The sequence below is a fragment of the Narcine bancroftii genome, chromosome 5 (assembly GCF_036971445.1).
Source record: "Narcine bancroftii isolate sNarBan1 chromosome 5, sNarBan1.hap1, whole genome shotgun sequence".
Taxonomy (NCBI): Eukaryota; Metazoa; Chordata; class Chondrichthyes; order Torpediniformes; family Narcinidae; genus Narcine; species Narcine bancroftii.
In genome coordinates, this window is record NC_091473.1 from 85,759,093 (window position 1) to 85,772,950 (window position 13,858).

The 13,858-nt window shown below is 42.4% G+C and overlaps 1 protein-coding gene across 3 annotated transcripts in view; it reads left to right on the forward strand.

The window, feature by feature from the left end:
• The window catches only part of npl (N-acetylneuraminate pyruvate lyase (dihydrodipicolinate synthase)), a 46,114-nt gene that overhangs the window by 9,836 nt on the left and 22,420 nt on the right, over positions 1-13,858 (forward strand). The window lies entirely within an intron of this gene.

A 13,858-nucleotide genomic window follows, 5' to 3' on the forward strand; every position in this document is an offset into this window, starting at 1 on the left:
CTCAATAGAGATGGAAAACATCTTTAATTCATTTCTTTTTGAGATTCTAGTTTGAATGTCTGTTTCCACCATTGTTTTGATTATTTTAGCTGACATTCTGGATTGAATCAGTATTCTTTTGTTTGTTAGATTTTTCTTTTTAAAATGATCAGTCTGAGGACACTTATTTTGCCTCCTTCCATCTTTGCATAAAATCTTTTCAAAAGGTTACTTAAAATTTCCAAGATTTTTTTTGGAATTTGCTAGGAGGGCATTAAAGTTCAACCATGCAGACTTTCTAAGATCCTATAGGAAATATTTCTGTTATCACCAGACTGCACAAATATCCTTCAAATGAATTGCTACCTAAGTGGCCTCTACTGCAAATAAGCAACCTTCTTAGTTGAAGTACTTTGATGGAATCTTGAAAATTGATTTATAATTCTTTAAGGGGGGAAAAAAAGGAGAATTTCACCTTCATTGCTGATGGTTCAAAATTGGCCACTTAAGCAATAAAATAAATTCCCACTCAAAACAAATGCAAAATATTTCAAACATATTATGATTCAAACACAGATTGCACATATGCAAACATCACAAACATTTTGTCTTATTTCCTTTGGGCTTGCCTACTCTGCAAGCCTTCTCTAGGATGATCTTGAATCACTGAGCTCTGGCACACTTCAAGGCTGCATGCTCAGCCTGCTACTGTTCATGCTGCAAACTCATGACTAAACTGCCAGGTTCAACTCCAAACAAATGCTCAAATTTGTAGATGATAATGGCAGATGGCCTCATCGGCAACAGTGATGAGTCAGCTTATAGAAAAGAGGTTGAAAGGCTTGTACATTGTGCAAGAGCAGCAATCTGAGTCTCAATGTGGACAAGACAAAGGAGATGATTGTGGCCTTCAGGAGGATGGGGGTCCGCTCCCATGACATATCAACGGGTCCATTGTAGAGGGAGTGGGGAGCACAAAGTTCTTTTGCATCTATTTAAAGGATGACCTATCCTGGATCCACAACATCACCTCATTAGTCAGGAAGGTGCACAATGCCTACATTTACAAAGGAAGATGAGGTCAAGGTTACCAGCCACAATCCTAGCAATGTTCTGCGGGATGCATCGTAATGTGGTATGATAGCTGCATGGTCGGTAGGAGGGTGATTAAAAATATCACTGGAGTCTCCCTTCCCTCTTTCAATGACATCTACAGGGAACGGTGCTTAAAGAAGGCTGAGAGAATTATCAAGGATTCTTACCATATGTACCACAGTATCTTTGGGACAATTCCTCCAAGGAAGAAGAACAGGAGCATTAAAAACCTGTAAATTGGAGGAACAACACCTCAAATTCTGTCTGGGTACCCTCCAACTAAATGGAATTTTTCATTGACTTTTCCGGTTTCCATTTAAACTTCCTCTCCCCCGCCCCGGCCCCTTCTTTCCCCTGTGTTGCCTTTCCTCCAGCTCTGTCTGTCTGTCTCTTTTCTCTCTGTTTCCTTTTACAGAGCCAAAATTAATTCTCATCTTTCCTCTTATATTCAATTAATATGTTTTGTTAGTCTGGACTCTACCCTCTGCCATTTTTCAGTCTTCATTCTGATGCCTTCCTGTTCTTTGCTTATACCTTGCGGAAGGGCTCAGGCCTGAAGCGTCGTTAATGTATCTTTACCTCTTATGGATGCTGCGAGACCAGCAGAGTTCCTCCAGCATTTCTGTATGTTTTTAGCATAAAAATCAGGACTACCAAGCTGGGAAACAGCTTCCTGTAAGCAGTGAGACTGTTGAACAATTTTAGAAACCCATAAGTTATTTTTGTATGTATTTTGGATCGCCATGTATACATGTTGTTTATGTTTAGAGTGTACTGAGGGTCTGTGTGTGTACACTATGTTTAAGTTTTTTGCTGAAAATGAAAGCCAGATAAGTTTAAAGTTTTGGAAAACTTTGAAAGGTGCCAGGAGTACAGAATTAAACAGTGTACTTATAAAGTGGTTTAAGCTCCGACATAATGAAGGTGTTGTAGTGAGGTGCTACTGCAGAGTGAGAAGAATGACACACACAGGTGTAAGTGAAGGGAAGTCTGATTTATTGATCTCCCCAGCCCTGCTTTTATAGACTCTGCTTCCTGCCGATGGGCCTGGTATTCCCAACACTGTGGGCAGATGTGATGTCACTAGTGAGCTGGCCTTTGGATTGGCCATGGTTCCTGTCAAGCAGGCTCCTGGCAGTGAAGGCCATTAGGCTGTGTTAGTCCACCATTTTGAGAGCCAGTTTGCTTGCCAGGTAGCGGTCTGCTACATGACCTCCCCCAGAACTGGTGATGCGGGCGCTGTCAACTTCGGTTGTGGTCCGCCTTTTCTTTGTGGCTTGCCCCGTGATACGTTGGCTATGTGTTGACTGGTTGGTTTGTGTCCAGGTGTGCTGGTTTCAGGTGGTCAACAGTGAATGTCTCTTCTTTCCTGCCTATTTCCAGCATGCATGCTTGACCCATTGTGCCTGATCACCTTGTACAGTTCTTCATATGGCCGTGTAACAGTGCCTGGTGTGCTTCCCTGCGGACAAAGACGTATTTGCAGGTCCTTAAGTCTTTGGGGATGAAAGGTTTTGTTTGTCCATGTGTGTGGGTGGCACCGGGACCAGGGTACCCAGTCTTTCTCTGAGCTTCTCCAGGGTTGCTGTGGGTGGCTGATCTGGGTCTTTGGTAGCGGGCACGAATGACCAAAGGTGCGCCGTACACTAGCTCTGCTGCTGAGGCATTTAGATATTCTTTAGGGGCTGTACATATCCCAGCAGGACCCACGGAATCTCAACTGTCCAGTTGAGTCCTTTGAGCCGAGCCATCAGTGCTGCTTTCAGGTGTGCTGTCCACAAGCTTGAGGTGAACTGTGCGTTTCTATCCGGTTGTGTGTTTTGGGACTCTGAACCTTGCCACTCAAGTGTTTATCAGGACTCGGTGCAGACCTCCATCATTGTCTCTGTCTGTGGGACTGCATCCGGCCATCTTGTGAAACAATTGACCACGTCAGAAGGTATTGTGCCCTCGGAGCACTGGCAGTGTTCCCACAATGTATATGTGGCTGAAACTTCTTTGTGCCGCTCGAACTACGGGGGTGGTGGGTGTGGGGGGTGGGGGGGTGCCTTGGTGTGCTGTTGAACTTTCGACATCTGGCACAGTGTGCAGGTTCTGGCCCACTGGCTGACCTGCTTCCAGCGGTCATGCCACACGAACCTGCTGGCTACTATGGGAGCAGTTTTCCTGATGGCCGGGAGTGCCAAGTTGTCTACTGCATCGAAGGCTTATCAACGGAGGAGTCACGTGATGGAGTAGTGGCCGGTCGGGGAACTCCAGCCCTCTCCGGAAAAGTTTAAAAAAAACAGAGAAAACGCAAAGGTACAAACACGAAAATTAAAATAAAGTGAAAGTAAAGGTGGGAAGAAAATGGCAACGAAGAAAGAAAAGTCGAAAGCAATGGGAAGAAGAGAAGAAGAAAAGACATCGGAAGAAGAAGGTGAAGGCGTTACCTGTCCGTGGAGGCCCGCTGTGGAGAGAGAAGCCCGCTCCCTCAGGTCAGTCGAAGACCCGAGCTCGGGACTACAAAAAATGGCTCGAGGAGCCAAGCAAAAGTGCGCAACCGCGCATGCGCGATGCGCAAGACAAAAAAAACACTGACGGGAGGGGGGACCAGCTGAGAAGTCGATCTCCACAGCTGGGAATGACAGCCACAACACAACAACAGAGGAGAACATAGAAAATAACGAGAACAAGAAAGAAGAGAGTAAAAAGAAATCAAAGAAACAACAGATGACCAACCCAGAGGAAGAAGAAGAGGAAGAACACAGAGAAATGGAAGAAGAGGGAAGGGCAAGGCAATGGATATATATTTTTTTAAAATAATATATGGAATGAGTAAAAGAATGGCAATCACAAGAATTTAGTGAAATAAAAAGAAGAATAAAAAGTACAGAAGAAAAAATGAATAGATTAGAGATGGCCATGTCAGATATAGGAAAAAGAGTGGACAAGGTGGAAGAACGAGAAACAGCCGTAGAAATGGAAGTAGAGGACTTAAAAAAGAAATTAGAAGAATCTAATAAAAAAGTTAGAGACACAAGAGCTGTTAGCTCAGAAGATAGATATAATGGAAAATTATAATAGAAGAAATAATATAAAGATAGTGGGCCTTAAGGAAGATGAAGAAGGCAAGAATATGAGAGAATTTATAAAAGATTGGATCCCCAGGGTCCTAGAAAGACCAGAATTACAGGAAGAAATGGAAATAGAAAGGGCACATAGAACATTAGCCCCTAAACCACAACCACAACAAAAACCAAGATCCATTTTAGTAAAATTCCTAAGATATACAACAAGAGAAAATATATTGGAGAAAGCAATGAAGAAAATAAGAGAAGACAAAAAGCCACTGGAATACAAAGGTCAAAATTTTTTTTTCTATCCAGATATAAGTTTTGAACTCCTGAAGAAGAGGAAGGAGTTTAATACAGCAAAAGCGATCCTATGGAAAAAAGGATATAAATTTATGCTAAAGTACCCAGCGGTACTTAAAATAGTTATTCCAGGGCAGCAAAACAGACTATTCTCGGATCCGGAGGAAGCACGAAAATTTGCAGGACAACTACAAAACAGACAGAGAGATGAAGACATGTAACGAGAGCAAAAATGACCATGAACTATATGTATGTGTGCATATGGGTGTGTATATATGTGTGTGTGTGTATGTACATATGTGTGTACATGAGTGTATGTGTATTTAAAAGAAAATATATAGAGTATAGATAAGAATTAATAAGGGAAAGAAAGGGAAGTAAGGAGGGAATTAAGAGAGTGACCTTTGTTGTATATGAATATTAAAATCTTTTCTGGGGGGGGCTGGGTGGGGAGGAGTTACGGTCACTGCGAAATCAGTTGACGCTTGCGAGTGAATTCGCAAATCCAAATGGAGAGGGGAGATGTGGTTGCCCGACAAGAGATAAAGGGCAACTCAGGAAGGGGAGGGGATAGTGGGGTTAAAGAAATTTTAGATCGGAGAATAAGGGACATGTTTGATGTTTTAGAAATGTTGTCCTATAAAGTGTTCAAAAAAAGAAAGCCGAAATGGATAAGAAGGAAAGGTGATGATGAGGAAAGGAAAGATAAACAAAGTATGAAATGACTATGTTGAAATATGTGACTTTAAATATTAACGGAATACATAACCAAATCAAAAGGAAGAAACTGCTAAATTTACTGAAAAAAGAAAAAAATTGATATAGCATTCGTGCAAGAAACACACTTAACTGAAGTGGAGCACAAGAAATTAAAGAGAGATTGGATATGACATGTAACAGCAGCGTCATATAATTCAAAAGCAAGAGGAGTAGCTATATTAATCAGTAAAAATGTACCAATTAAAATAGAAGAGGAAATAATAGGTCCAGCAGGGAGATATGTAATGATAAAATGTCAGATATATTCGGAGTTTTGGAATTTACTCAATGTATATTCACCTAACGAAGAAGATCAAAAATTTATGCAAGATATTTTTTTGAAGATAGCAGACACGCAAGGGGATTTCAACCTTAATTTGGATTCAAAAATGGATAAAACTGGGAAAAAACTTAACAGAAAGAACGAAGTAACCAAATTTATAATTAAGTCGATGCAAGAAATGCAACTTTTGGATATATGGAGGAAACAACACCCAAAGGAAAAGGAATATTCATATTATTCGGGTAGACAGAAAACATACTCAAGAATAGACCTATTCCTGTTATCAGCTCGCATGCAAGACAGAGTTAGGAAAACAGAATATAAAGCTAGAATATTATCGGACCACTCACCCCTGATATTGACAATAGAGTTAGAGGACATCCCTCCAAGAATGTATAGATGGAGATTAAACTCCATGCTACATAAAAGGCAGGATTTTAGAGAATTCATTGAAAGACAAATTAAAATGTACTTTGAAATAAATACGGAATCAGTGAAAGATAAGTTTATACTATGGGACGCAATGAAAGCGTTCATCAGAGGGCAATTAATAAGTTATGTAACCAAGATGAAGAAGGACTACAATCAGGAAACAGAGCAGTTGGAAAGGGAAATAGTAAATATAGAAAAAGAATTAGCAATGAAGGAAGACACAACTAAAGGAAGAGAATTGGCAGATAAAAAAATAAATTATGAAACACTACAAACATATTCAGTGGAGAAGAACATAATGAAGACAAAACAGAAATATTATGAACTAGGAAAAAAACGCACAAAATTCTAGTGTGGCAGCTTAAGACAGAACAAACTAAGAGAATGGTATTGGCATCAAGGAAAAAATACAAACAAATCACATATAATCCAACGGAGATTAATGAAAACTTCAGAGAATTCTACGAACAATTATACCAAACTGAAAACGAAGGGAAAGAAGACAAAATAGATGAATTTTTAACTAAAATTGAACTACCGAAATTACAAACAGAGGAACAAAATAAATTAACAGAACCATTTGAAATAGTAGAAATACAAGAGATAATAAAAAAACTACCGAATAATAAAACACCAGGAAAGGATGGATTCCCAATAGAATTCTATAAAACATTTAAAGATTTATTAATTCCTCCCCTCCTGGAACTAATCAACCAGACTGATAAAACACAAAGCTTACTAGATTCATGCAAAACAGCAATAATTACAGTAATACCAAAGACAGGGAAAGATCCACTCACACCAGCGTCATATAGACCAATATCTTTACTTAACACAGATTATTAAGATAATAGCTAAACTATTAGAAAACAGATTAGCCGACTTTGTACCAAAAATAGTAAATTTAGACCAAACTGGATTTCTTAAAAAAAGACGAACAGACAATATTTGTAAATTTATTAACTTAATTCATGCAGTAGAAGGAAATAAAGCTCCAACAGTAGCGGTTGCTTTAGACGCAGAGAAGGCCTTTGACAGAGTAGAATGGAATTATTTATTCAAAGTACTACAAAAATTCAGCTTACCGAAGACTTGTCAACTCCAGGCTGCGGGTACTTTGGAGCGGGGGTGGCCGGTGGATACATCGCAGAGGAGCTCTGTGTTACCTGGACCTACCAGGATGTCTTCCAGATGGAGTCCTGACACCACAGTTCTGTGCGCTTCTGCCAGGGCTGTATAGTCTATCCCCTGGGTCAGGATCTGAATGCTTTGCACTGTTGGTTGTGTAAAAACATTGACCACTATGTTGGTTTTCCTGGTTATGAGGTCAATGTCGGTGGTAAATTCTAACACGTATGACAGGTGCTTTTGCTGCCAAGCCGACCACAGGTCTGGCGCTTTATTAAATGCAAAAGTCAGTGGTTTATGATCCGTAAAGACTTTGAATTGTCATCCTTCCTTCCAGAAAGTAGCGGAAGTGTCAGACCGCAAAGAATTCTTGGTAAAAGGTGCTGTATTTCAGTTGGTGTGGTTGAAGATGCCTGCTGAAGAAAGCCAGAAGCTGCCATTGTCCCTTGACCAATTGCTGTAGCACTTCTCCGACTGCCGTGCTGGATGCGTCCACAATGAGGGCTGTTGGGGCATCTGCTCTGGGGTGCACCAGCAATGTGATGTTGGCCAGTGCCTCTTTCGCCTTCTCTCAGGCTGCCGATGGTTCCTTGTCCCAGGTGATTTATTTCTTCTTCTCTGCCATTAATATGAATGGGGCGCATGATGTGGGCCACTGCTAATATGAAACAATAGTAGAAGTTGATCATACTGGCAAATTCTTTTAGGCCCTTCACCATGAGAGGCTTGGTGAAATGCCTGATGGCCTCTACCTTCTCCGATAGCAGTGTTGCTCCAAGCTTGTTAATCCTGTGGTCCAGGAAGTCAATGGTTTTGAGCCTGAACTGGCATTTGGCTGGGTTGATTGTTAGGTCAAAGTCGCTCAAGTGGGTGCATAACTGTCGCAGGTGGGCTGCGTGCTCCTTGCAGTTGCGGCTGGTAACTAGGATGTCGTCTAGGCACATGAAGTGAACTTGGGATTCCATCCCATCACACCCATCAGCCTCTGGAACGACTGGACTTCATTTTTGACTCCAAAGGGCAACCTCAGGAACTTGAATAGGCCAAATGGTGTGATGAGGGTGGTTTTTGGGATGTCATCTAGGTGGACTGGGATCTGGTGATAGCCCTGAATGAGGTTGACTTTGGAGAATACGTGGGGCCCCTGTAGATTTCCTGTGAAACCATATATGTGTAGTACAGGATATCTGTCTGCTGTGATGGCCTTGTTCAGGTGGTGGTAGTCTCCACTTGGCTTCTAACCTCCTGCTGCCTTGGGCACCATGTACAACAGAGAGGGCCAGGATCTGTCAAAATGCTGCACGATCCCCAACTCCATCTTCCCGAACTCTTCCTTGGCAAGGTTGGGTTTTTCAGAATGAAGGCGCAAGTAAATTTAATTTCTGTGCAAGATGGGAGATGGAGGCCTTGTTCATAGGCTTTAATTAGTTTCAGCACTATGTTTCTGAGAATATAGATGGGACATCTGTATGCTCTTTCAATTCAACCAGAACCTTTCTACGACAAATTTATTTTCTTATCTTTCCACTTATGATTTGAAACAATAACTCAATTACCTTTTCCACAGATGCTGCCTGACCTGTTGAGTATTTCCAACATTTGATGTTTTATTTCTGTTTTCCAATTTTAAAAAAATTCAGTCGATTTCCCCTTCAGCAATAATTTGGGTCCAAGGATAAACAACTCCACTCCAAATTTGTAGGTTCTAAGATGGCTAATAAAGCAAATATGGGAACTTCACTCTTCCAAGGGAGGGGTACAGAATGACTGACAGAGGGACAAAATAAATACTGCAGATGCTGGAAAACAACACAGTTCAGCAGGTTGAGCATCATCCATGGAAGGTTAACATGTCAATGACATGTCAAGGCTGACAAAGTCAATGCTTTGAGTCAAAACTGGGAAGAAGGGGGCAGAAGACAGAATAAAAGGATGAGGAGGGGAGAAACATGATCTGGCAGGGCTAAAAAGGGGAGAGAGAAGAAATGGGATTAGTGTAAGATTGAAAGTAGTTGAAGGAAGATGCCCTCTGATGGGAGAGGAGAGCAGATCATTGAAAGTTTTCTCTCCTTCAAAAAAAGTAATGTAGCGTTCACACTACACGAGTGTGGAGAAGAAGGACATGCACTCCAAAGCCTTTAATCAAGATAGGTTTATTGCACTGGCCGTTGTGCTTATGTGGGCCCCCTGGCGCTGACGTCAGGGCCCCGTGTCATCGGAACACCGGGCTGGGATTGGCTAGCTTTCCTGCCAATGTTCCCCATCTTCTCACCATGCGGGAAGTCACCTGGGACTACGGCCGGAGTCGCCTCCCCCCCCCCCCCCCCCCCATCTTCGAATAGCTTCGTTCGTCGGCAATTTTGTGGACTGGTCCGAGTCTCTGTGTGTAGGCCGTTACACGACCCCCCCTCCACAGAACCGGTGATCACGCCGTTGTCCGTTGACTTGGGCAATCTGCCTTGTGTCGTGGGGAGGAGTGGAGATCAGTTGGTCACCGTCCAGATATGCCTGTTTCAGGAGGTCAACGGTAAAGGTCTCCTCTTTACCACCGATGTCGAAGACAAAAGTGGAGCCATTGTCCCTGACCACCCTGGAGGGCCCCTTGTAGGGCCACTGTAGGGGTGGCCAGTGTGCGCCCCTTCACAAGAACACATATGTCAAGTCTTTAAGTCCCTGTGGATGTTATGTTTGGGCTGGCCATGTGTTGGGGGTTGTTGCAGGACTAGGGACCCCAATTTTCGCCGCAAGTTCTCAAGGGTGGCTGCGGGATCTTCCGGGCATTTGTCAGGGGCCACAAACTCCCTCAGAATGATTAAAGGTGTGCCATAGATCATTTCTGCCACCGAGGCATTGAAGTCTTCCTTCAGTGCAGTGCGAATCTCCAGCAGGACCCACGGCAGTTCATCCACCCAGGTGGGACCCTTGAGCCAGGCCATCAAGACTCCCTTCAGGTGCCTGTGAAACTGCTTCACCAGCCCATTGGCTTGAGGGAGGTACGCCATGGTGTGACCTCAGGTAGTAGACCAGCGCTGCCCAGAGGTAAATTATGCCCCCCTGTCTGACGTTAGGTGCTCTGGGACCCCGAATCTGGACACCCATGTGTCGATGAGTGCCCTGATGCAGGTTTCCATGGTGGTATCAGCTAGCAGGACTGCCTCAGGGCACCTCGTGGAGCAGTCAACCATGGTCAGCAGGTATCTTGCCCCACAGAGAACTGGTAGCAACCCCACTATATCAATGCATACGTGGCTTAATCTGCGCAACGCTGGTTCAAAAGTCTGTGTGGGCGCCTTTGTGTGAGTCTGCACTTTTGAGGACTGAAAGTTCGTGCAGGTCTTGGTCCACTGGCCGACCTGCTTATGGAGGCTGTACCAGACAAATCTGCTCCCCACCATCTTGACCGTGGTTTAGATTGCAGGACGAGCCAGGTTGTGTATGGCATTGAAAACCTGGCACATCCATGTGGCTAGGATGATGGGGTGAGGGCTGCCAGTGGAGACGTCACACAATAGTGTCAGGTTACTTGGACCGACGGGGAGGTCTTCCATCCTGAGACAGGAGATGGCTGTCTTATACATGGGGATCTCAGGGCCCTGCCACATAGTCAACCCTCTGGGACAGGATGTGGACTGACTCAATCATGGGGCATGACAGAGCATCAGCTACCATATTGCTTTTCCCCGTGATATGCTGTATGTCCGTGGTAAATTCAGACGCATAGGACAATTGTCTCTATTGTCAGGCTGACCAGGAGTCCGATACGTCATGGAAGGCGAAGGTCAGCAGCTTGTGATCGATGAAGACCTTGAATTGCCAACCTTCAAAAAAATAACGGAAATAAAATAGCTCTCAGTCAAATACTCTGTATTTGAGCTCTGGGGGGGTGGAGGTGCCTTCAATGAGCTGTTCTAGTACGCCTCCTACCACTGTGCTGAAGGCATCGACAGTTCGTGGGGCTTGCTGATATGTTCTACAACTGCGCTGGTGTCCTTCTTTGCTCTCCAGAGCATGTCTGCCCAGGCTGCAACCCTCTGGGGTTGCTGAAGTCCTTGTCTGTGAGCAAGAGCCAGACATCCTTGGGCAGCTGCTCCAGAAAGATCTGCTCGAAGAGCAAGCAAGGCTTGTGGGCCTCAGTCAAAGTGAGCATCTCGCTTATTAAGGTGGATGGGGCCCTGTCCCCCAATCTGTCCGTATGCAGCAATCGGGCAGTGCATATGTTAACCGAATGTGTCGGTTAACAGTTCTTTGAGGACCACATACTTGTCTTGCTCTGGAGGCTGCTATAGGAAGTCTATGACCCTTGCCGCTGTGTCTTGATCAAGTGCGCTCATGATGTAAAAGTAGTGGGTGTCAGTGGCGGCAATGTGTTGAAGCTGAAACTGAGCTTCAGCCTACCTGTGGCTGCGATACCCAAAATGTTGGGATCCTGAATGAGACTGCATGGATGGTTGCTGGCATCTTTGGGTCCAACTGCTGGTTGGTCCTGTTGGGGTCACCAATGTAGTGTTTGTATAACACAGGCATGGAGAACGAAATGCACACCAAAGCCTTGAAGTTGAAACTGGTTTATTGCACTGGCCGTCGCATTTGTATGGGCCCCAGGCACTGATGTCAGGGTCCCATGTCATCGGAGTGCTGGCCTGGGATTGGCCAGTGTTCCCGCCACTGTTCCCCATCTTCCTGCCATGTGGGAGGACACCTGGGACAACGGCTGGTGTCACCCCCAGGTCCGCGTGGTTGCTGCGTTCATCAACCATTTTGTGGGCCTGTTTGCGTCTCTGTGCGTAGGCTGCTACAGTAAGAAATCTCTTTTAAGCTGCTTGATAATAATTCTTAAAATTAGGAAGCTGTAATTCACCCAATTCATAATTCCATATTAATTTTTCATTAGAAACTCTTGACATCTTACCTTTCCAGAGAAATATCCTTACATATTTATTTAGATCCTTAAAAAAAAACATTTTGAGGTAATGATATTGGCAAAATTTGAAAAAGATATTGTACTCTTGGAAAAATATTCTTCTTGATGCAGTTAACCCTATCTATTTATATGTAAATTCATCCATTTATTTATATCCTCATCAACCTTTTTAAGTAACGATAAATAATTTGATTTAAACATATTTTTAAAATTTAAATTCATAAATATTTAATTCCATTTTTTGTCCATTTGAATTGAGTATCTTTTTGGCATTGACTATAATCCCCCTCCATAATGGCATCATTTCACTTTTATTCCAATTTATTTTATACCCTGAAATTATTTTCCATATTCTTCCAATTTGGCATATAATTTTTGCGAAGAATTCTCGGGTTCTGTCAAATAAATCATTACATGATTTGCAAATAAACTAATTTTATGCTCTTCTTGACCAACCCTAAATCCTATTATTTCAAAATCATTTGTAATTGCTTCTGCCAGTGATTCTATAGCTAATACAAATAAAACTGGAGATAAAGGACATCTTTGTCTACTAGATCTTATTCCAAATATATTTAACAATTTACCATTACATATCTCTCTACTGAATCAGTCACAACCTTATGAATTTTAATAGGTATATTTTTTAATTTAAATTGTCACTCCTCTTGCCTTCGAGTTAAATGAAGAGCCACTACATTTCCAGTCCAATCCTTTTCAATTTCAAATGCTCTTTTTCAGTTAAATGAGTTTCCTGCAAAAAAGCCATATCTACTCCCATTTTCTTCGTATATGCTAATACTCTCTGTTTTTTAACTTGCCCATTTATCCTATTAATGTTAAAATTTACAAATTTCAATATATTACTTATTTTAATGAACCATTTTCACTCTCTTCCATCTTGCTCCCTTTACCCCCTTCTCTCAACAATTCCATTACTTTTTGTCCATCATATCATTGTGCATCTCTTCTGGCAATCCAAAATATGAAAATACAATAACAAATATATGTTCCAACATTTATAACTATTTTTAAACAATAAAAGACCCTCCCTACCAACCCCATCTAGTGTTAATTAAATTATACACAACACTACCCCCCCCTCTATTTTACAGGTTGTAACCAAGGTAACAACATGATCCTTATCAGTTAGTACCCTATCTCTACAACCAACCCCCCAATACATTTAGCACATGATCTTTAAACAATTAATATAATAGGAAATAAGGAAAACACTTTCAAAATTAGAATAATACAGTTTTTAGATTATTCTATAAAAGAAAAATCATTACAACAAATGGTCTTATGACTCTTCACTGTATCTGTGACAGCAGTTCTGGAAGTTGTTTCACACAATCTTCTGCTTCCATAGAATTGATAATTTACAAAAGGCAAGAGATGAAAGATCTTTTTGCAGATGCATATTGTCTGGAGGAGAGCTTGCTGTTGTAAGAGGGTCATGATTTTGCAAGCAGAGAGAGTCAAACAGGCTTTCTCTCAGAGAGAGAGAGAGAGAGAGAGAGAGAGAGAGAGATCACTTGTATAGTGTTACAGCCAGCAGACAGCAGCTGGGACTGGAACAGGACAAGCTCGCAAGCTTGTAGAGTGCCCCATTTGGGAAGCCCTTGTGATTCATGTGATTCATGCAAGAGGAGAGGACTGGCTGCCTAATGTTTCACTTGGAATAAGCGAAACAAAAAGGAACTCTGTGATGACCTGAAAGAAAGATTATCATCTGGAAAACCCTGAGGGGGCAAGTTTCTTCAGCAAGACACTGAAGTGTCTGATGGAAATAAAAGGAACAACAAAGCTCTCTCTGAAAACTGACAAGAACCTTCCTGAGCAGTCACCATTTACCTTTCAAACATCAAAGCCTGGTGAACTTTATAAATATTAAATTCTGTT